This window comes from Papio anubis, chromosome 3 (genome assembly GCF_008728515.1).
Source record: "Papio anubis isolate 15944 chromosome 3, Panubis1.0, whole genome shotgun sequence".
NCBI lineage: Eukaryota > Metazoa > Chordata > Mammalia > Primates > Cercopithecidae > Papio > Papio anubis.
Window position 1 is genome coordinate 120409015 of NC_044978.1, and position 23845 is coordinate 120432859.

Genomic DNA, 23845 nt, shown 5'->3' on the forward strand with positions numbered 1-23845 from the left:
TTTTTTTTTTTTTTGAGACAGTCTCGCTCTGTCACCCAGGCTGGAGTGCAGTGGCACGATCTCGGCTCACTGCAAGCTCTGCCTCCCAGGTTCACACCATTCTCCTGCCTCAGCCTCCCAAGTAGCTGGGACTACAGGCACCTGCCACCACACTTGGCTAAGTTTTGTATTTTTAGTAGAGACAGGGTTTCACCATGTTAGAAGGGATGGTCTCGATCTCCTGACCTCGTGATCCACCCTCCTTGGCCTCCCAAAGTGCTGGGATTTCAGGCGTGAGCCACTGCGCCCGGCTGCACAGCATAAAAGTTTTAATTTTTACATTTCCTTATGATCCTAGGGAGGCCAGGCCTTCCTGGAGAGGGTATTCCAGGTTATGAGTTCATGCAAAGTAAGAGATGTAAGAGATACACTTGAGTCTCTCTCTCTCTCTCTCTGTGTATGTATGTGTGTGGTGTGTATAAGTGTGTGTGTATATATATACACATATACACACACATATATAAAATATATATATATGACTCAAAAAACATTGGCTGGTGAGCTAATATATGTTTACCCTTATGATCCAGGCATTCTAGCTGGTTGTTGAGGGATGTAGACCTGGAGCAGATATATCATGGTGTGGTGAGAGAAGAGATGAGAGGAGAGAGCCATGCATCATATTCCATTGATTCTGAGTAGGTCTTTTGCTATATTTACAGTCTGACTTCAAAGCTAGAACTGATTTCCCTTAAGTCTTAGCCTGTGAAATGAGCTCATATTATGAAGAATTGCTCAATAAACTTAAAGAAGTATACCATACAATTATATGGTTTATATTGAGTATGATAATCATTTCTGCCACTTGTACCACTAAGCAGTCAGGGTTAGGAATCCTATATTGAGTTCTTCCATGTGCCAGACCTTGTTCTAGATCAGGATTTTTCAGCCTTGGCGCTGTTTCTGTTTGGGGTTGGATAGTTCTTTGTTGTTAGGGGCTGCCCTGGGCATTGAAGGATGCTTAGTAGCATCCCTGGCCTTTACCCACTAAATGGTAGAAGCATAGCCCCCTCCCCCAATTGTGACAACCCAGGTGTCTCCAGACATTGCTGGATGTCCTCGGGGAGCAAAACTGCCCCTGGTTGAGAACGAGCATTCTAGATACATGACATGTGGCATGACATGTGGTGTATGCAAAAAGCATGAACTGCAGAGTCACATTCTTGTCTTCATTTCTTCATTCATTTTATTTAACTAATTAATTTTTTTGAGACAGAGTCTCACTTTGTCACCCAGGCTGGAGTACAGTGGCACGATCTCAGCTCACTGCAACCTCTCCCTCCTGGGCTCAAAGGCTCCTCCCACCTCAGCCTTCTGAGTAGCTGGGACTACAGGGCCATGCCACCACGCCTGGCTAATTTTTGTATTTTCAGTAGAGACAGGGTTTCTTCATGTTGCCCAGGCTGGTCTCAGACTCCCAGACTCAAGCAATCTGCCCACCTCAGCCTCCCAAAGTGCTGGGCCTATGGCCCAGCTGAGCCACCACGCTCAACTCATTCATTTTATTTATTGAGCCTTTGCAACATGCCATGAACTATACTAGGTGATGGGGATACAAAGATGAATAAGGCATGGTTTTTGCCTTAAGTAGAAGACTCTAGTAATGGAGAAGAACTCATACATAGCTAAATTACCAATCAATGTGGTAAATGTAACAAAATAGACATGGTAACAGGCTTGGGTGGAGAGTTCCTAACCCAGCTGGGCAGTAGAAGCTGGAGGCATCAAGGAAAGCTTTCCCGAGTTGCCTGGCCTGAACTGAGCCTTAGATAAGTGGGTGGAGGAGGTGAGGACACTGAAGCAGAGGTGTAATGCAGTGAAGCAGAGTTAACATTGAAGCATAAGGTAAGACGCAGGTGAAAAAGCCTGGTGTGTGTTGAGTGTTGGGAAGGGAACATTAAAAGTCTGCAGAGGTAGACAGGTGACCTTGTCTGGCGTTCTGAGAGTTTGTACTTTATTCTAAGAGGTGGGGAGCCATTGAGAGGCTTCAAGTAAGGAACTGGTTTTTGTTTAAACCGGTTGTTTTGACAACCTCTACCTGCTGGACTCAAGGGATCCTCCCACCTCAGCCTCCCAAGTAGCTGGGACTACAGGTATGTGCCACCATGCCTAGCTAATTTTGGTAATTTTTTTTTGTAGAGATGGGGTTTCACCATGTTGCCCAGGCTGCCATGCAGAGAATGGACTAAAGGAGCACAAGAGTAAAAGCAGGGAGACAATTTAGAAGGCCAAGAGGTAATGAGGGCTTGAACTAGGGCAGTGGGAAATAGGGGACAGGATTTGGGAAATATTTCAGAGATAAAACAGTATGATTTAGTGACTCTTTTGATACAGGAGATGAGGAAGAGGGGGAGGGTTCAAGGATGATTACCTCTCACAGTTGGGGTGCCACCATCATTGCCTATCCTATAGGAAATATATAGTGAGGGTAATTATTGTATTATGCTATTATATTAACTTATTTATCCCCACTTTGCAAATGATAAAATTGAGGCTCAAAGGAGAAAGTTGCTTAGCCCAAAGTCACACAGCTATTGAGTAGAGAAGCCAGGATTTGAGATCTATTTGATTATCTGACTTCCAGCCTATCATACTATGTGGCTTTGGCTAAGTATGGATTAAAGTGGTGAAAATGAATCATTCAGAAAGTAGTCGACTTGGTTACTGTTGGCCTTTATGCTTGGCAGGTGCTCAGTATTTGTTGAAGAAAGGAATGATTTTAATGACAATTATACTAATATATTTACATATCATTTTCATGTATTTCAAATTAGAATCCATGAGGGGAAAAATAAATAGCTTATCCAATATTACATGCAAATATCCCCCACCTGAGCTGCAGCTTTAGTCTCTTCTCAGGTTCCTGCAGCTACAAGTGAAGTCTTGAGGTCCCCTAGTCCATTGTTCTGCCTCTGTTTAATCACTCACCATGTTCTCTTTAGACACAGAGCTAAGGACACAGGTATAGCAAATACTTGTTAAATGATTCAGTCATTTATGTATTTTTAGCATCACCATTACATTCTGGGCCAATAAGAGGACCTTCAGTCCTATTGTCATTTCTATCCAAAACTATTAAATGTTACCAGGACCAAGAAAGACTGTTGGGCAGGAAAAAAGGGAAAAATGCCACTGGGCTAAAAGTAGAAACTTATGGATATTGTTAAGATAAACACAAAGAAATTCCTGTGTTACTTTTCTCTAGGGTTGCTCCCTTAACCTTTCCGTCTCCAAGTCCAGACTTCAAAGCTCCAAGAAAAAACAAGATACAACAGTGTAGGATTAGCTGCCCAATTTACTTATATTTTAAGAAAGTGTCCAAAAAGGCCAGTTAAGCCTGTCTGACAGCAGTGACAGGTCTCATCGTCAGAAATTTCAAGAATGATTATAGCCTGTGACCTGTGATGGCTCCAAAGGCCGTAGGAATTGCCAGGGAACGTCCCTGGTATTTATCTCTCAGGATCACCTTCCCTCTCACTGCTGGGGGAGTCAGTTCTGGACCTGGATGGAAAAGGATTCCCAGTACCCCAGTTAATATAGCTGCTTACATCTGTTATCTGTGCACGTGAGGTTTTATACTAGACCTGAAAATAGAGAGACAGTCACAATTTTGTATTCATGAAATTAGAGACTCATGTAGACCATTCTGCTGTGGCCCGTTCTTACCCTGCAGTATCAGAGATTCCTTGGTCTGGAGTCAGGGACTCAGGAATGGTGAGGGCGCCAGGAGAGCCGGCAGGGAGTTCCTCATTTCTTATTCCTGCTGCTCCTGCTTCAGTTCCGACTACAAGGAAACTCATGGAAGTATTTTTAGTGCATTTGTGGTACCAGAGCCCCTCACCATTCCCAAGACAAGGCTTGACTTTCCAACCCATACTATAAGCAGAGTCTTGTACTATGGCTCCTCTTAGGAATTACTGCTGGGCAGTAGGTTATTAATAGTAATAGTTCACACCCAGTCCAATTTAAAAGAAACAGATTGTTTCTTTTAAAAAATCTTCTCTGCATTTAAATTACAGGTATTTATAATGTTTCTCCACTTCTTACCTAAACACTGGATATTCCTTCAGGTTAAATGCCCTTGAGCTATATTTTTCTTTGCCTGCTGGATTTTATTCAGTCTTCATATCTCAGTGTCATAGGCCCTTTCTAACCCTCACTGAGTTGCATAGCACCTGGAAAAAGCCCTTCTCACTCGATTGTAATATAATTGTCTGTTAAAAACCTTAACATTTCTTTGGGAGCAGAGGTGGTTTGCATTTATTGTAGTATCTCCAATAAGGCACATGCAGTGGGATGTCAAAGAAGGCTTGAACTGAATGGGAGCATATCCTAATATGCAGGGGTTTTGCAGGCCAGTAGACATGGACCTGTACCAATGTCTGTCTCTTACCAGCTGCATAATGGAAACATTACTTACTCTTGCTGAACCCACATGATAAATGGAAATAATCATCTTACCTTCAAGAGTTGTGAAAAGTCAAACACAGTTCCTGGCACAAAGTAGATGCTTAATAAATATACATATTCGCTGGGCGCGGTGGCCCACGCCTGTAATCCCAGCACTTTAGGAGGCTGAGGTGGGTAGATCACCTGAGGTCAGGAGTTCGAGACCAGTGTGGCCAACATAGTGAAACCCCACCTCTATTAAAAATACAAAAAATTAGCTGGGCGTGGTGGTGGCGCCTGTAATCCCACCTACTCGGAACGCTGAGGCAGGAGAATCGCTTGAACCCGGGAGGCAGAGGTTGCAGCGAGCTGAGATCGCACCATTGCACTCCAGCCTGGGCAACAAGAGCAAAACTCCGTCTCTGTCTATGTATATATGCATATTTATTTGATCATTATACTAAGTTGAGGATTAAAAATTCTTTCCAAAACATTTATGCAAGGCTGTTGATGGATGGTGAGAAGTCTTAATCTAAGTATCAACATATTTTCTGAAATAATTTTGAACACTGTGAGTGGCAGACTGAAAGAAACACAGTATTTGAAGTCAAAAGACTTGGTTTGATTCAAAATTTTGTGACCTTTCCTCCTGGTGAGTGACATATACACTCATTTATAGCCATTCATGATGTTCAAAGCTATTTGCCTTAACTTGTCCCTGAATATACCTGCTCATTACTAGCACTAACATTTTTAAATGGAATATCAGTTACTCATTTATAATTGCTTTCTTTCGGTTCCAAGTGTGCTGTGCTCTCCTAAAGTTCCCAAACAGTGAGGGTGCTGCTGTTTGGGGGCAGGGGGTCCCCTTGGAGTTTAGGTTCTGCTTCTGTGGTGCAACAGTGACATCCATTGGCCCATTATGCTAATTATAGAAGAAACCTGCTTCTCTGCTCTGTGCCTGTTGAATTTTCTGATATAAAGATACAAAGAGAACAAACTGTCTCTGGGCCCAAGTAAGACAAGCTAGCGGTCAACACCTGGTCCCCTGCAGATTGGGCTGGTTTCAGGACCCTTCCCAAGGATACATGTTCTAAGATCAGCACCAGCTGGGTGTTCCCTTCTGGTCATGTGGAGACAGTCCTGGAACTGGTCCTCTCCATGGAGTTCAGTACATTCATTGGGCTGTTGGGAAACCATTGGTTTGGGCTCTAGCCTAAGCCAGGGCAAATCACTTTGCCTCTGGACTTTTCCACATTGATAAAGTGAAGTTGATAGCAATACCTGCTTTGTAGTTACCAAAGTGCTCTTCCATGCATTTTATAATAACTTCCCACAATCCCACAACAATTGTGAAAATTAGGAAAGCACAGATCAGATCTGCTTAGCATCCACCGACTATGAGGATGTGAAGCTGAACACCAAATTACAGGGTTTCAAACCTCAAGCCTTGATGACTTATGCTTGCTGCCTTAGTTGGAATTAACGAAATCATTACAGAAATTCCTGCTTCATTTCTGGAAGAGCCCTCAGGGGAGGTTCTAAAAATGGAAAATCAAAGGAAAGGCTATGTGGCTGGATGTGAGAGATTGAGCAATGAGTCAGTATCTTTAAGTAGAAAAAGATTTACATTGCTGGTTTCCATCTCCATAAAGAACATAACAGGAAATAGCAAGACTAAAAATATTTATTTTTGCCTAGTATGTGTCAGATACTCTGTTAAGCATTAAGAATGGAGGATAAACTAGACAAACTGTTTCATACCATCTAGAACCTCATTGTCAAGTGAGGGATACAGAGCAGGAACAGTGAACTATATATAACAGCGTGGTAAGTGTTACATCAAGCATTCCTGCAGCATGCTACCCTTCCAAACCACCTCCCATGTGTGTATGTGTGTGTGTGTTTGTGTGTGTGTGCATGTGCCCGCATGTGTGCTTGGTAGGATCCAACTAGTGACTAATGTAGGTACCCCTGGATGGATAAACAGAATAATAGTGTCAGTTCAACTGGAAGCCAAAACCTCAAACATTTTTCAATATCAAAACCAAGCAGATTGCAAAACTGACACATCAGATACATACCACATACAAAAACAAAACCCAAGGATTCGATTGTACTTTGTATCATTTCGTAGTAAATCTTTTTTTGGAAACAATTAGGGAATTCGTAACTAATTTGTGGTGGATGTAGCAAAACCCAGCACTGACTCACTGGTAAAGTCTTTTCAAAGCACTGTTATGATTAAACAAACAAAAAAAAATGGCTCATCTAAAAATGGATCTCATTTAGATCCCATTCTTCCTTCTCGGTTGGTCCCCTAGCAGGAAAAGCTTGGTTCTGGTGTCCCCTCTGATTAAATGGTCTCATTGGAACCCTCATTGTAAATACTCAAGGCCCATCCTTCAGCCACCTCTCCTCTCCCTCAAAATACTTCCCGATGTGAACTGACTGTTCCTCATTGGAGAGCCTCAAGTGGATGGACCACTCCCCACTTACAGGTGGAACTTTCTGAGGACAGAAGCCAACAGCAAACCCCAGGCACCTTGCCAAGAGGCCAGGCCCCATAACTGAGTTCTTTACTCCCCCACCATCTAGCCATCTGGGCTCCTTTGGAAAAAGTGGAGCCCACAGTTTAAAACATCACTGCTCATATTGGTCATTTGGATTTAGAGCCATACGTTAGACATACTGAGATTTTAGCCTACAATTGTTGGCTCTCTTTGAAATCCTTACGTATGTGTAATAAGCACCAAAGTGTATGTCAGGAATCCAGTGAAGTTACTGTGGGCTTTGAGAAGCCTTTCTTTCCTCCTCTCCTCTCCTTGCCTTGCCTCACCTCACCTCTCCTTTCCATCCTTCCTTTCCATCCTTCCTTTCTTTCCTTTCTTTTCTTAGATGGAGTCTCACACTGTTGCCCAGGCTGAGGTGCTGTGGCATGATCTTGGCTCACTGCAACCTCCGCCTCCCAGGTTCAAGTGATTCTCCTGCCTCAGTCTCCAAAGTAGCTGGGACTACAGTTGTGCGCCACCACACCAGCTAATTTTTGTATTTTTAGTAGAGATGGGGTTTCGCCATGTTGGCCAGGCTGGTCTCGAACTCCTGACCTCAGGTGATCCACCCTCCTTGGCTTCCCAAAGTGCTGGAATTACAGGCGTGAGCCACCATGCCCAGCCTGAGAAGGCTTTTTTTACAAAACAAGAAAAGATGGGTTCATTTTGACTGAAGCAAACCATTTAAAACATGCATATGCTAAAGAAACCAAGAATGAAGCTGTGCAGGCGTATTCCCAGAGGCTGTGCTCAGATGCTGGGTATCACTCGGAGGCCACCAGACTCGAGAGTGCGAAGCTCACTGCTCCTCCCCACCTCACACACACCTCTCTCACACACGTCAGGGCACTGCCACCCGCCTCCGTGCACCCCAGCCCCCTCCAGAGCGCTTCTTGCTTGGGAAGCTCCGGTACCATCAGCATCTTCACCATTCATCTTTTAGCAATTTGTACTTGGGCATAGAATAAACCCACAAGGAGCCCTTTGCAGGACTCTCTGATTAAGTGCATAGACTGATTTGAGGTCCTCTGTGGAGGTCTCACTGCCCAAAAATCTTTCACCCGGCTGCTTAGGGTCCCATATGCCTCTATGAGGGGCTCATCCATTTGAGTTAACTCTTACCCTGTCTGTTTTTAAATAGCTACCCCTAGGAGAGAGTCATCAACACCTCAGTGATAACTAGTCTATCACATATTGGTTGAATTAGTTTTTAAATTTGTTTTAATTAACCTTTTTTTGAGATGGAGTCTTGCTCTGTTGTCTAGGCTGGAGTGCAGTGGAACGATCTTGGCTCACTGCAACATCCGCCTCCCAGACTTAAGCAATTCTCCTGCCTCAACCTCCCGAATAGCTGGGATTACAGGTGCCTGCCACCACATCCAGCTAATTTTTGTATTTTTAGTAGAGACGGGGTTTCACCATGTTGGTCAGGCTAGTCTCAAACTCCTGACCTCAGGTAATCCACCTGCCTCGGCCTCCCAAAGTGCTGGGATTACAGGTGTAAGCCATGCCTGGCCTGATGAGTTATTTTTTTTCATTTGTGGGTGGTTTTGTTTTTTGAGACAGAGTCTCACTCTGTCACCCAGGCTGACGTGCAGGAGCACGATCATAGCTCACTGTGGCCCTGAACTCTTGGTCACAAGTGATCTTCCTACCCCAGCTTCCTGAGTAACTGGGACTACTGGTATGTACCACCATGCCTGCTTAATTTTTTATTTTTTGTAAAGACAGGGTCTCACTGTTACCCAAACTTGTCTTGAACTCCTGGCCTCAAGTGATCCTCCTGCCTCAGCCTCCCAAAGTGCTGGGATTACAGGTGTGAGCCACTGTACCTGGCTTAATTTGTTTTTAAAGATATTTTTATTGAGAGATAATTTATATAAAATGTGTGAAACTTAAGTATTCCAGTTCCATGAATCCTGACAAATGTATTCACTTGTGTAATCCACATCCCTATCACACTATAATCCATTTTCATCACCAGATAAAGTTTCTTTGTGCCCCTTTCCAGTCCACTGTGCACTCCCAGGCACCTACTGTTCTGGTTTATTTCACCATAGATTAGTTTTTTCTATCCTAGAAATTTGTTAAATGAAATAACACAATATATACTTTTTTTTTTTTTTTGAGACGGAGTCTCGCTCTGCCGCCCAGGCTGGAGTGCAGTGGTCGGATCTCCGCTCACTGCAAGCTCCGCCTCCCGGGTTCCCGCCATTCTCCTGCCTCAGCCTCCCGAGTAGCTGGGACTGCAGGCACCCGCCACCTTGCCCGGCTAGTTTTTTGTATTTTTTAGTAGAGACGGGGTTTCACCGTGTTAGCCAGGATGGTCTCGATCTCCTGACCTTGTGATCCGCCTGTCTCGACCTCCCAAAGTGCTGGGATTACAGGCTTGAGCCACCGCGCCCGGCTATATACTCTTTTTTGTTGATATTTTTCACTCAATGTAAGGTTTCTGAACTTTATCTGTGTTGTTGCTTGTATTAATAGTTCATTGTTTATCCATTCTCCTACTGATGGACATTTGGACTATGTCTAATTTGGGGCTATTATGAATAAAACTGCTATAGATATTAGTGTACAAGTATTTTTGTAGACATATGTTTTCATTTTTCTTGGGTAAATACCTAAGAGTAAAATGCTGCATCATAGGGTGGATGTGTGTTTGATTTTCCATACCATTTTCCAAAGTGTGGTACCATTTTGTTCCATAACCTTCCCAACATGTGGTATGGCAGTTGTGTTAGTTTTCTATTGCTGCATAACAAATTATCACAAATGAAGTGTCTTGAAGCAGCCTCGATTTATTAGGTCACAGTACTCTAGGTCATAGCACCTAGAGTGCATGGCACCATTGGGTTCTCTACCTAAGGCCTCACAAAGCTGAAATCAAGGTGTAGACTGAGCTGGTCTCTTATCTGGAGGCTCTAGGGAAGAGTCTGCTTCAAAGCTCCTTCTTCTTCTTGGTTGAATTCAGTTTCTTGTAGTTGTAGGATGAAGTCTCTGTTTCCTTATTGGCTCTCACCCAGAGCTGCTCTCTCTGCTCCCAGAGGCAGCCTGCATTTCTTCTCATATGGAACCCCACACACCCATCTTCAAGTCTGCAAGATGCATTGAATCGCCTCATGCTTTGAATCTCTCTGCCTTCCTCTTCTACTGCCAGGCAGAGAATAAAAAACTCTGCCTTTTAAAAGGCTCACCTGCCTGGGCCAAACATACCTGGATAATCTCCTGTATCTTAAGATTCATTGACTTGGGACTTTAATTGCATCTGCACTTTTCCTTCACAATCAATGTTTGAATAACTAGGGGACAGGAATCTTGGGCCATCTTCAGAATTCTGCCTACCATAGCAGTCTATGATGAAGCCCTAAAATCAGGATCACTTTCCATTATCCAGTTGCTTAAGAATTCATGTATATTTTCCTTCTAAAGAAGCATACCTACTGTAGTTTCAGTAATTGCACTCCTGTGGTTCGAGCTACTTGAGAGGCTGAGGCAGGAGGACTGCTTGAGCCTAGGAGTTCGAGGCTGCAGTGGGCTATGATTGTGACACTGCGCTCCAGCCTGGGTAACAAAACAAGACCCTATCTGAGGGAGAGGGAGAGGGAGAGGGAGAGGGAGAGGGAGAGGGAGAGAGAGGGAGAGAGGGAGGGGGAGAGAGAGGGAGAGAGGGAGGGGGAGAGAGAGAGAGATTCACAGAGTTGGTTACAGAGAGCCATGTCTCTAGATTCCTAGCCTAGAACGCTGTCTACTACACTCTCATCACTTCTTGCTTCTAGAGAGTGTCTAATCCTATAAGGGGACTTTGAGGTTTGGTAATTTAAATCACCATGAAAGTCTCTGGAAATCTAGAAAACATTTATTGAAAATCATGCATAGATAGTTCCAAATCAAAATTTTTAAACTGGCTAAATCTATTCCAAGAAAAGTTGTGTTTTGGCCGGGCACGGTGGCTCAAGCCTGTAATCCCAGCACTTTGGGAGGCCGAGACGGGTGGATCACGAGGTCAGGAGATCGAGACTATCCTGGCTAATACGGTGAAACCCCGTCTCTACTAAAAAATACAAAAAAACTAGCCGGGCGAGGTGGCGGGCGCCTGTAGTCCCAGCTACTCGGGAGGCTGAGGCAGGAGAATGGCGTAAACCCGGGAGGCGGAGCTTGCAGTGAGCTGAGATCCGGCCACTGCACTCCAGCCTGGGTGACAGAGCAAGACTCCATCTCAAAAAAAAAAAGAAAAGTTGTGTTTTGTCAGCTTGAAACCAACTGGGTAGGAAGGAGCCATTGGGTCTGGCATGTTCATGCCTAGATGTTAAGATCTTAGGATTTCTCGGTTGTGTGTTTGTGTTTGAAATCTCATTCAACCTGGGGACCCTGCATTTCTCCCTAATAGAGAATAAGTAATCATAGGCCTGACATTCAAGATACTCTCATAAGCCTTTTATTTTTCAAGATGGATTCCAGAGAAGTTGGTTGTGAAGCTACACAACTTGCTAAGTCAAGACTAAAATCCAGGTTTCCTTGTTGCTATACACCAGAGGTAATAACCAGCAGCAAACAAGCTCAATCTCTGGTGAAGCTGTGCTTTGTTTGGCCCATAGATTGTTGTTGTTCTTGTTGATTTGGAGATGGGGTCTCACTATGTTGCTCAGGCTGAACTCCTGGGCTAAAGTGATCCTCCTCCCTCAGCCTCCTGAGTAGCTGGAATTATAGGTGCACACTGCTGCACACAGCTTTGGTTTTTAATTGGATTAATTTTTTCCCCAATATTTTAAAATTGGAAAACTTTACATAAACATCCAGATGTCCAGCACTTTTCTGAAAAGTTGGGAACTCAGGTAGCAGTGGACCCACTTTCTGCAGTGTAACAGTTGGGTTAGAGTGGTCCTTTTAAACAGGACACAAGGCCTTCAGTGGCCATGGTCCAACTGGTTCACTTTCCCCATTTACCTTCTTGGTCTATGTAGGAACTTGAGTCATGACACCTGCCTCACCCCAAGCTGCAGTTCTGAGACACCTGGTCTGACTGTTCGAATAATTTCTTATCTGGCCTATACATACCAAGTGTGTTTGGCTCTCATTTCCTGGCAGTTGAAAATAATAAACCAGATTTTCAAAGCGGGTGAACTACTTGCTGGCTCTAAGTCTGGCTTAATTGAAAGAATACTTGCTGTGTAGGCCCATAGTCAGTTACCACATGGGATCCTCCTGGCTGTCAGCATTCATGTAATTTCAAAAAGTATCCCTTTCCTTATGTGCCAGCTTACTCCTCAGAAAGTTCTGACTTTCAGTGAATAAAACATCTGGTATTTGTGAAGTCAAAGAGTTTGCCTAGAAAAGCCGCTTTCTCATCTAAAGGGCTTACTGAACCTGACTTCTTTGGAGAACATCTGTGTAGCCATATGAAATGAATGCAGGCAGTTGTTAATTGATAATAATTCTTGAGTTTATGCAGCCAGAATCTTTCATTGATTAATAGTTGTGATTCTCAATCTTAGCTGCACAGGACAATGATCTTGAAAGCTTTTAAAAATAATGATGCCTGTGCTACAATTAAAATAGTCATGATGATGATGATGCCTGCCATTTATCCCCAGAAATTCTGATTCAGTTGGTTTGAGGTTGGTCCTGGGCCTCTGGGTCTTTATGCTTTTGTTCCTGTTGTATTGTTTTATTGTGGCAAACACACACACACACACACACACATACACACATACATTAAATTTGTCATCTTAACCAGTTTTAAGTATATAGTTCAATAATGTTAAGTATATAAAAGTTATTGTGCAATCGAGCTTGATAACTTTTTTATCCTGCAAAACTGAAACTCTATACACACTAAAAACTTCCCATTTCCCTCTTCCACACCCTCCGGCTGCACTTTGGTTTTAAAGGCTTCCAGGTGATCCAGCACGGTGGCTTTTGCCTGTAATCCTAGCACTTTGGGAGGCCGAGGTGGGCAGATCATTTGACCCCAGGAGTTTATGACCAGCCTGGGCAACACAGTGAGACCACATCTCAAAAATATATATATTAAAAAAATAAAGGCTTCCAGGTGATTCAGATGTGCCTCCAACCTTGACTTGGAGGGAAGGATTCCCACCTCAAAGGGGTTCTAAGGATTTTACAGTTCTTACCAGGGTTTCCACAGCTGGCAATACCATCCACAAATAGGTGGGATGGGTTTTTTGTGTACACAATAGTACCAGGACTTCTGATGAACTTGAGTACAGTTAGCCTCTGCCTCAGGCCTCCAACTGTGGAACTACCTCAACTTGGCTGCAGTTTTGCCTATGAAGTACTCACTCATGCCATGTGGCCTGGCTGGGATCCATGGTTTTTTTTTTTTTTAATCTCCTATCTCTCTGCCATTGATAGCTTGTGTTTGATTTCTTGACCCACCCTCAATACCAGTTGAGGGTGCGGCACCTGGGAAGGTGTACCAGGAAGCTGTGGCATTCCAAGAGTTCTTTGGACTTGGACTTGGACTGTCAAAAGAACCAGTCATCTGGAAGAGAGCCCAGATCCATACAGATTTCCTGCACCAGCAGTGGTGAAATTCAAGGCTTTGCCTGGAGTGCTGGACTGTTCTATGGATTTGGCTGCTTTTTGCCACATCTACAATAATTAAAATGGTGTTTTGTGATGTTTGGGGCTGTTTAAGCTTACTTATTTTATTAACTTGATTCCTGGCACTTTCATCTGTCTCTCATGATCCCAATAGAATAGAAACATTGTCCTGTTCTGGTAGTTTCCATGAGCTGCCTGCTTTGTTCATCTGTGGAAAACAGTTGTTTTGAGAAACAGATTCAAGTTGATGGAGTTAGGACCTGGCTTGCATCCTTTTTTGTACCATAAAATTCAAAACCTCTCTCTCTTCTTTGCTGGTGTGTATCTAATCTTTCTCTCTGCCATCAGGCGTGACATCCTGACCCCACGCCATACCTTCATTCCCTGATAAGCACTGCCCGGCAAGTTCTGCTGCATCTATGCTGACCTACCTGACCTGGCATACTACAGAAATCTTTAAGTGCATTAGGACGTTCCAGCTGAACACTTTTATCACAAAACCAAACAAGACTGGGTCACCTTTAGGACCCCTGTGGATTACTGGGAAAAAAAGAAAATTTTATGAGGAAAATTTGGGGCTGAAGTGTTTGTTGACTTATGGTGGTACCTCTAAAGTCCTTAAAAAAAAGAGTAATTTTCTACATTGTCGGTCTAGTGTTTAAGAAAAGTCCAGTGATACCCCAGTATCAAAGCTGCAGAAAGTTCTGGCCTCACTCATTGCAGCTGGAGCTTTGCAGGTTTAATCTTGGACTTGTTCATGTGATTACGTCTATTCAGATGCATCAACAGATTACAGCTTGCCTGGTGTAATCACGGCTCGCTGCAGCCTCAACCTCCAGGGTTCAAATGATCCTCCCAACTCAGCCCCCTGAGTAGGTGGGACTACAGGCATACACCACTGTGCCCAACTAATTTTTAAATTATTTTTTGTAGAAACAAAGTCTCACTCTGTTGCCTTAGCTGGTCTTGAACTTGTGGGCTCAAATGATCCTCCCTCCTCAGCCTCCCAAAGTGCTGGAATTATAGGCATAAGCCATCATGCCTGGCCTGTTATGTGTTCTTTACAACATTTTTTTTAAGAAGAGGAAATGCTAAGCAAATAGATGTTATTGAAATTGTAGTGCAAACCAAAATGAGAATGTGGGATGATGTTATATGAAGTATGATAAAGATCTTTCAATTCTTGTATCTTAATTTCTTAAAAAGAAATACAGAGCAGGCAGGGACTCAGAGGTATCTGCATACCCATGTTCATCGCAGCATCATTCACGATAGACAAAGGGTGGAAGCAACCCAAGTGTCCATGGAGGGACAAATCAATAAACTGTGGTATAAACATTCAATGGCCTATTATTCCGCCTTCAAAAGGAATGAAATCCTTTTATAGAATATGGCATAGGTGAACTTTGGGGATGTTATGCTAAGTGAAATAAGCCGGTCACAAAAGGAAAAATGCAGTGTAATTCCACTTATACAAGTTACCTAGAATAGTCAAATTCATAGAAACAGAAAGTAGACTGGTGGTTGCCAGGGGCTGGGGAGTGGGAGAATTGGACAATAATTGTTCAGCAAATACAAAGTTTCAGTTTTACAAGAGGAAGAGAGTTCTGTGGATGAATGCTGGTGATGGTTGTACAACAACATGAATGTACTTAATGCCCCTGGACTGTACACTTACATGTGGTTAAGATGGTTCACTTTATGTTATGTAGGCTGGTTTTTTTGTTTTGTTTTGTTTTGTTTAGACAGTTTCTGACTCTGTCACCTATGCTGGATGCAGTGATGTAATTACCGCTTACTGCAGCCTCAACCTCCAGGGCTCAGGCGATCCTCCCACCTCAGCCCCATGAGTAGCTGGGACTACAGGGATGTGCCATCATGCCCAGCTAATTTTTAAATTATTTTTTGTAGAAACAAGGTCTCACACTGTTGCTGGTCTTCAACTCATGGGCTCAAGTGATCCTTCCTCCTCAGCCTCCCAAAGTACTGGGATTACAGGCATGAGCCATCATGCCCAGCCTGTTATGTATTCTTTACAACAATTTGTTTAAAGGGGAAATGTTAAGCAAATAGAAGATGTTATTAAAATTGTTGGCTGGGTGCGGTGGCTCACGCCTGTAATCCCAGCACTTTGCTAAGGCGGGTGGATCATGAGGGCAGGAGATCGAGACCATCCTGGCCAACATGCTGAAACCCCGCCTCTACTAAAAATGCAAAAAAATTAGCTGGGCGTGGTGGCGCCCGCCTGTAGTCCTAGCTACTCGGAAGGCTGAGGCAGGCGAATCGCTTGAACCGGGGAGGCAGAGGTTGCAGGGAGGCGGAGGTTGCAGTGAGCCAGGATCACACCACCGCCCTTCAGCCTGAGTGACAGAGGGAGGCTCCGTCTCAAAAAAAAAAAAAAAAAGGTTGTGCAGGTGCACGCAGGGTGGGGGGAGGGAGCATATAATGGCACCCTCTCTCTTGTCCACCGCTGCAGCCTCCTTCTGCAGCTCCTGGTGCTGCTTGTGTGCTCGTTTGGTGAGAACCTGGTACCTCTTTTGTGAAGTGGCAGCTGAGGAGACTCCGGCGCTTGCCATGGCGAAAAGCCCAAGGAAGGAGTCAAGACTGAGAACAACGATCATATTAATTTGAAGGTGGTGGGGCAGGATGGTTCTGTGGTGCAGTTTAAGATTAAAAGGCATAGGTTGGGCGCAGTAGCTCACGCCTGTAATCTTAGCACTTTGGGAGGCTGAGGCAGGCAGATCACCTGAGGTGAGGAGTTCGAGACCAGACTGGCCAAAATGGTGAAATCCCATCTCTACTAAAAATACAAAAAAAAAAAAAAAAATTAGCCAGATGTAGTAGCACACGTCTGTAGTCCTAGCTACTCAGGAGGCTGAGGTAGGAGAATTGCTTGAACCCAGGAGGCAGAGGTTGCAGTGGGCCAAGATTGCGCTATTGCACTCCAGCTGGGGCGACAAGAGCGAAACTCTGTCTCAAAAAAACAAAACAAAACAAAACAAAAAACAAAAACAAACAAACGAACAAAAAACAAAGAGGCATACATCACTTAGTAAACTAATGAAAGCGTATTGTGAACGACAGGGATTGCCAGTGAGGCCAATCAGATTCCGATTTGACAGGCAACAAATCAATGAAACAGACACACCTGCAAAGTTTGAAATAGAGGATGAAGATACAATTGATGTGTTCCAACAGCAGATGGGAGGTGTCTACTGAGAAGGGAACCTGCTTCATTACTCCAGAACTCTTCTTTTCAGACCAACATGACATTCTCAATTGGAAAACTGAAATTTGGTTCCACCAAATCCTGACTACTACAGTATAGTTTTCTCTATTATTTAATTTCCCCCTTCCCCGTTCCTTTATTGCACATAAAGTAACTGGTATATGTGCACAAGCATATTGCGTTTTTTTAACTAAACAGCCAATGGTATGTTTTGATTGACATCACATGGAGATGGGATAGGGAAAAATACTGACTATGAAAATGCCCCCTTTCTCCTTTAGTGGCATGCTCATTCAGCTCTTATCTTTCTATTCTGGTAAGTTATTTTGCTTTTACTGTTTTAACAACAACAACAAAAAAAAAACATAAAAATCCTTGCATACCTTGTTCAATTGGAGAATTTTAATGTTTTTCATTTATCCTTCTTAAACCAAGGACAGTTTTATAACTTTTTTGTACGTAGCTCTTACATGTAGGGGAATCTGTCTTTAAGTAGGGATAAATTACTCTAAAACAAACAAACAAAAAAGGAATCTTATGGCTGGGCTCAGTGGCTCACACCTGAAATCCTAGCACTTTGGGAGGTCGAGGCAGGCAGATCACTTGAGGTCAGTAGTTCGAAACCAGCCTGGCCAACATGGTAAAACCCTGTCTCTACTAAAAATACAAAAAATTAGCTGGGTGTGCCTGTAATCACAGCTACTTGGGAGGCTGAGGCAGGAGAATCGCTTGAACCCGGGAAGCGGAGGTTGCAGTGAGCTGAGATCGGGCCACTACACTGCGACAGAGCAAGCCTCTGTCTCAAAAAACAAACAAACAAACAAACAAACAAAGAGAATCCTAGATACTTTGCCCTTCAAATATCTTGTTTAAATAAACTTTTTTGCTTAAAATGAAAAAAATAATTGTTGTGCAAACCAAAACGAGTATGTGGGATGTTACATGAATTTCTCTGGTCAGATTTATATAGAGGTGAGCCTAAGTCACAGAGAATTGTTTTTATTATGCCTGAGGAATGCATCTTAAACACGGGACATGCTGCTCAAAACTGGGCCTAACTTTGTTAGATGTTTTAAGGAAACTAAGGTTCCACATCCATGTGCCTACCTGCCAACTGGGCACACCCACACCATATCTCATAGGCACTTGCTTCAGACTGAGGTCATCTTTCTCATCAAAGCTGCTCTCTTTCTAGTCTTCCCCATTTCTGTGAATTAGGTATCATCACTCATTAGCTGCCAAGCTTGAAATCTGGGCATCTTCCTTGCCCCCTTTGTTTTTCTCACAGCCTCACACATCTAATAAAAATTAACAAGGCCTCTGTCTGTCCACTCCAAGACTTTTACACGAATGTTCAAAGCAGAATTATTCATCATAGACCAAATGTGGGAATAATCCAAGTGTTCATCAACTTGTAAATGGATAAATAAAATATTGTATTTCTATACAATAGAATACTATTCTACAATAAACAGGAATTAACTATTGAAACATGCTGCAAAATGAATGGATCTCAAAAACATTATGCTAAGTAAAGGAAGCCAGACACAAAAGATTACATATTGTGATTCAAGTTATTTGAAATATCTAGAAAAGGAAAATCTCTAGAGACAAAAAGGAGACCAGTGATGCCTGGGTTAGGGGTGGGTGCAGGGATTGGGCCTGGGGGAATTTTGGGGGTGATGAAAATGTCCTAAACCTGAATTATGGTGATGGTTGCAAAACTCTATCCATCTGCTAAAAATCATTGAATTAAAAAGGCATGTTATTTGAAAAATAACTTAAATATTTTATATTGAGTCAAACAGATTTATTATAGAAAGAAAAGCAAAGGGCATAACTGTATAAATCAAGAAAGAGATTTTGGCTAGGTGCAGTGGCACATGCCTGTAATCCTAGCACTTTGGGAGGCCAAGGTGAGTGGATCACTTGAGCTCAGGAACTTGAGACCACCCTGGGCAACATGGTAAAACCCTCTCTCTACTAAAAATACAAAAATTAGCCGGGCATGGTGGTGCATGCCTGTGGTCTCAGATACTTGGGAGATTGAAGTGGGAGGATCACTTGAGCCTGGGAGGTCACAGTGAGCTGAGATCATGCCACTGCACCCCAGGCTGGGTGACAGAGTGAGACCCTGTATCAAAAAAATAAATAAAAATAAAAGAGTTTCAAGAAAGATTAACAAGACCTATCCACTCCACTTTCTAATTTTTCTCCCTGTCCTCACCTCTTTTAATCCCCTCTGCTATTACTCTAGTTTAACCTATTTATTTGTTTGTTCAACAAACATTTGACCACCTACTATGTGCCAGGCACTTTCCTAGATGCTTGAGGTATAGTAAACAAACCAAGCAGACCCCTGGCCTCATGGAGCTTACATGCTGGCAATAGAGGGGCCAACATCACCTCCAGGTTGTACTCCCATGGCTGTGCCCTGACTGTTCTCCCTACCTCTGGCCTTGCCCCACTCCATCAGTGTCCACCACAACCATAGTGATCCTTCAAGATTGCAGATCTGATCCTGTCCCTCTGCTTAAAAACTTTCAATGGCTTCCAGTTGCCTTTTGGATAAACTTCAAACTCCTAACCAGGACCTGACTGTAGCTGTGTATCTGGAGCTGGCGGGGCCTTTGTGCCCAGGCTGCGTGTGCCAACCGTAGCCACTTCCTCCTTTGTGCTCTCCTCCATCCATACTGGCATCTTCCCTTTCCTAGGTCTGCCAGCCCTCTTCATTCTCTTTGCTAACCCAACTCCCATTTAATCTCTATATCTCTGTTTAGAATCCTTTGGTACTCCCTCAGTTCCAGTTTAGGGGGCCTTCCTATAGTTCCCCAGCCTGCCAGACAGATTTCATCACACAGTTCCCATGGAAAAGAGATGCACAATAAAACATGTTAATAAAACATGTTAGGTGAATGAACAGCCAGAAACATCCAGAGACAGACAGGTTGAGCCAATACAGGTTGAGTATCTCTTATCCTACATGCTTGGGACTAGAAGTGTTTTGGATTTCAGATTTTTTTTTTTTTTTGATTTTGGTATGTTTGCATTATATATTTACCAGTTGAGCATCCCTAACCGAAAAATCCAAAATCCACAGTGCTCCAGTGAAAATTTCCTTTGAGCATCACGTCAGTGCTCAAAACGTTTCAGATTTTGGAGCAGTATGGATTTCAGATTTTTGGATTAGGGATACCCAACCTGTATTGACTTTTATTACTTATGTGATACCATGGCCCCCCACATTTAAGGGAAAGGGTGTTTTTCAGAGTTAGGAAACAGAAGCTTTATATACAATTTCCATGAAGGACACAGTGAGAAAGAAAGTCAAGATGATTTATCCCTCTAAAAAAAATGAACATAGCAAGATTTTCCAGTCTAATTCTATAAATGAGATTAACAATGAAGTGATATGCCTACAAAGTGCTAAGGTCATTTGGCTAAAATAAACTAAGGTAATATTTTCAGAGAGAAAAGAAAACCAGAGAATAATTCTATCCCTATTGTTGACATTGAAGATATTGCTTCAGCAGGCATATATCTTAAATGTTTTAATTAAATTATTTTTACTGGAACTTATTCTGTTACTTCAACTTAGGGACAAAAACAAAACAAAACAAAAAAGAATACCTTGTTTCTCTCTGTTCACCAGCTTCTTTTGATAGGGACAGTAAGCTCAAACTGTGTGGCAAGTTGACTTGAAACTTACTTACTCCCCAAAGAAAAGCTAGTTCTATTTTACTATTTTGTAAAGGATACCTGCATTTTAATTTGGTGAAAAAATATTACTTGCCTTAAGGGGATTCTGCCTCATTACTCTTAAAAAAGTTCTCTTCCCCCCAAATTTCCAAGCTAAAGGGAGCATACATCAAAACAACATTTGCTGTCTGTCACTTTGATCAAGAAACACCCATTTCAAAAACAAACTCAGAACTAGGGCAGATTTTTTTTTTTTTAAAGTCCCTTCCTGAATTAAATCAGTCAATATAAACAGCTTAGCCTCCCCACTGGATAAGAAAGAAAAAGTGGGATGGGGTGAGGGTGGGTAGGTAGCCCAGGTAATAAGTAATTGAGTTGGGTTCCTTAAGCTTCTCATTTTGTCTGTCGCCATGAATGTCTTCAACTGTTAGCTCTATGAATCTCTATCAGACTTGAGTTGGAATCACACTGTGTGATTAGGGACTTAATATAGTCTTATCTGGGTCTTCGACAGCTTCTTTTGCCCTTATGTATTATACCAAGGTAATTTTAAAAATAATCTTATTGGTCAATGGTTTAGAAAGAAAGATTTTTTTCTGAAGAAGATCCACAGTTCTCCTCTCTGCTTCTGTAGTCTTATATTTTTCTATTTTTTGTCCTTTTTGTCCACATAAAGAGAAAGGATATTTAAGGTTAACTGCTAGGCAGCTTGCTGAGAGAAAAAAGGCAAGGGTGGAGCAGTGGGGTAGGGTTTAAATAGCAGCCAAATTGAGCAATAGTGTATTTTCCTCTGAATTTGGCTATTTTCTTCTTTTTCATACTTGTTCTTTACTGTGTTTTTGTTAAAAAAATTTTTAATTGTGATGAAAAACACATAACATAAAATTTACCACCTTCACCACTTATAAGCATGCAATTCAGTAGTGTTAAGTATAGTCACATTGTGGTACAATAGATCTCCTGAACTTTTTCATCTTGCAAAACTGAAACTCTATATCCATTAAACAACTCCTGTGTCCCCACTTTACTGTTGTTTTTAAAAATATTTATTTATTTGTTTATTTTGAGACAGGGTCTCACTTTGTTGCCTAAGCTACCGCACAGTGGCACAATCATAGCTCACTGTAACACTGAACTCCTGGGGTCAAGTGATCCTCCTGCCTCAGACTCCCAAGTAGCTAGGACTACAGGCATGTGCCACCACACCCAGCTACTTTTTTTTTCTTTTGTAGAGATGGGTCTTGCTATGTTGACCAGGCTGGTCTGGAACTCCTGGCCTCAAGCAAACGTCCCATCTCCACTTCCCAAAGTGCTAGGATTACAGGCACGAGCCACCATGCCCAGCCTTACTGTTGTTTTTAAATTAGAATTAAAAAGTTGGACTCTTCTGATTCTGTATAATGTTTTCATCAATTCATATATCAAGAAGTCAAAAATTTTAAGTATTTTTAATATAAGAGATACTGTTTTCTATGAACAGTGATCTTATATTTCTACAGGTTATTTATCTTTTCTTCTCTCCTACACATTTTCAGGTAGGTGAGAGAGGAAATCATTCACATCCTTGAACCTTTAGCCACCTCTCTGACTCCTCATAACATGAGGATTGAGGTTGAGTTGTCCTCTAATAGTAGGAAGCAGAATAAGCCTTTTTTCCTAGATCATATGTCAAATTTCTTTTCTTCTCTCTCTCTCTTTCTTTTTCCTTCTTTCCTTTCCTTTCCTTTTCTTCTTTCTTTCTTTCTTTCTCTTTCTTTCTTTCTTTTCTTTCTTTCTTTCTTTCTTTCTTTCTTTCTTTCTTTCTTTCTTTTTCTTTTTCTTCCTTCCTTCCTCCCTTCCTCCCTTCCTCCCTTCCTTCCTTCCTTCTTTCCTTCCTTCCTTTCATTTTTCTTTTCTTTTTTTGTTTTTTTGTTATTTTGTTTTAACACAGGGTCTTGCTTTGTTGCCCAGGCTGGCACAATCTCAGCTCACTGCAACCTCCGCCTCCCAGGCTCAAGTGATCCTCCCACCTCAGCCTCCCAAGTAGCTGGGACTACAGGCACACATCACCATGCCCGGCTAATTTTTGCATTTTTTTGTAGAGCCAGGGTTTCTCCATGTTGTCCAGGCTGATCTTGAACTTCTGGGTTCAAGCGATCCTCCCGCCTCGGCCTCCCAAAGTGCTGGGATTACAGGCGTGAGCCACCATACCTGGCCATGTCAAGTTTTTAGAAGCCATTTCTTACCTTCTCCCCGCTCATCCTCCCCATTACCCTCACTCTTCAGCAACTGTGGCATACTAGTCTCTGGTCTTAGGGTTCATACCAGCTGCCAGGGGTCCTTCTTGGGTTGGCTCCAGTTTTCTGAAGTCTGGCAGTTAGTTAATAAGAAAACCAGGGATATAAATCATGGGCTTAGACAGTTTCCTCTGGGTATGCTTTTAGGTTCTGTCAGATTTATTCATTCCTGTGCATGAGGAAGAGACCATTGTTCCCTTCAGACATGAATATGAACACAGACCAGAGATAAACAAGGTGGGGTATGGGTAGGGAGTGGGAGGTAAGCTCAAAGTCCAGATGCTTATTAGTCCCGGTGAAAACACACCCATTTATGAAGAGTGGGGATCTTATGCTGGATAAGGGGACAAAAAGCAGAATTCTTAACCTGGCAACTCCCATACTGACAGAAGCAGGGTTCTCACTTGTTAATTCATCATATTGAAGTACCACTGGTATTTCTAAAAACAGTTTTGAAAGCATTATTTGTTTTGTGATCTCAGTAGTTTCAAACCTCCAAAGGAATATTTATTGGAGATCTGTTATCTACCATGCCTTGTACTAGACACTGTAGGCACCCAGATGAGTAAGAAAGATGTAGTTCCTTCTCTCAAGAATCTTACTGTCTAGTTGTCAAAATCCTGGAGTCTATTATAAGTAGAGGCCAGGCACAATGGCTGACGCCCATAATCCCAGCACTTTGGAAAGCCAAGATGGGAGGATCACCTGAGGCCAGGAGTTCAAGACCAGCCTAGGCAACATAGAGGCGCCATTTTTATAAAAAATTTAAAAATTAGCTGGTCATGATGATGTGTGCCTGTAGTCTCACTTACTCAGGAGTCTGAGGCAGAAGAATCCCTTAAGCCCAGGGATCCCTTTGAGGCTAGAGTGAGCTGTGATCATGCCACTGTAATCCAGCCTGGGTGACAGGGTGAGACCATGTCATCAATCAATCAATAGATACGTAGTTAGAGGATAGATAGGTAAGTAAGTACATAGATGATAGTAGAGAAGGCTGAGAGCTGATACAGGCTGAGGAACAAAGTCAGGGGACTCTAAAGTTATTCAAGGGATTAAACAGGATAAAGAAAATAAAACACTCAGCAGACTGCCTG

At 42.6% G+C, this 23845-nt stretch overlaps 1 protein-coding gene across 3 annotated transcripts in view; it reads left to right on the forward strand.

Moving 5' to 3' along the window:
• The window catches only part of SHROOM3 (shroom family member 3), a 198769-nt gene that overhangs the window by 70216 nt on the left and 104708 nt on the right, over positions 1-23845 (forward strand). Inside the window, exon 2 of one of the 3 annotated variants that reach the window (XM_017958757.3) lies at positions 2179-2274. The exons of 1 other annotated variant lie outside the window; for it this stretch is intronic. The gene's annotated coding sequence lies outside the window, so the exon portion shown is untranslated. Of the gene's footprint in view, positions 1-1476; positions 2275-23845 lie in introns of those variants that run through there. One more of the 3 variants, XM_031664524.1, reaches the window with a different exon arrangement.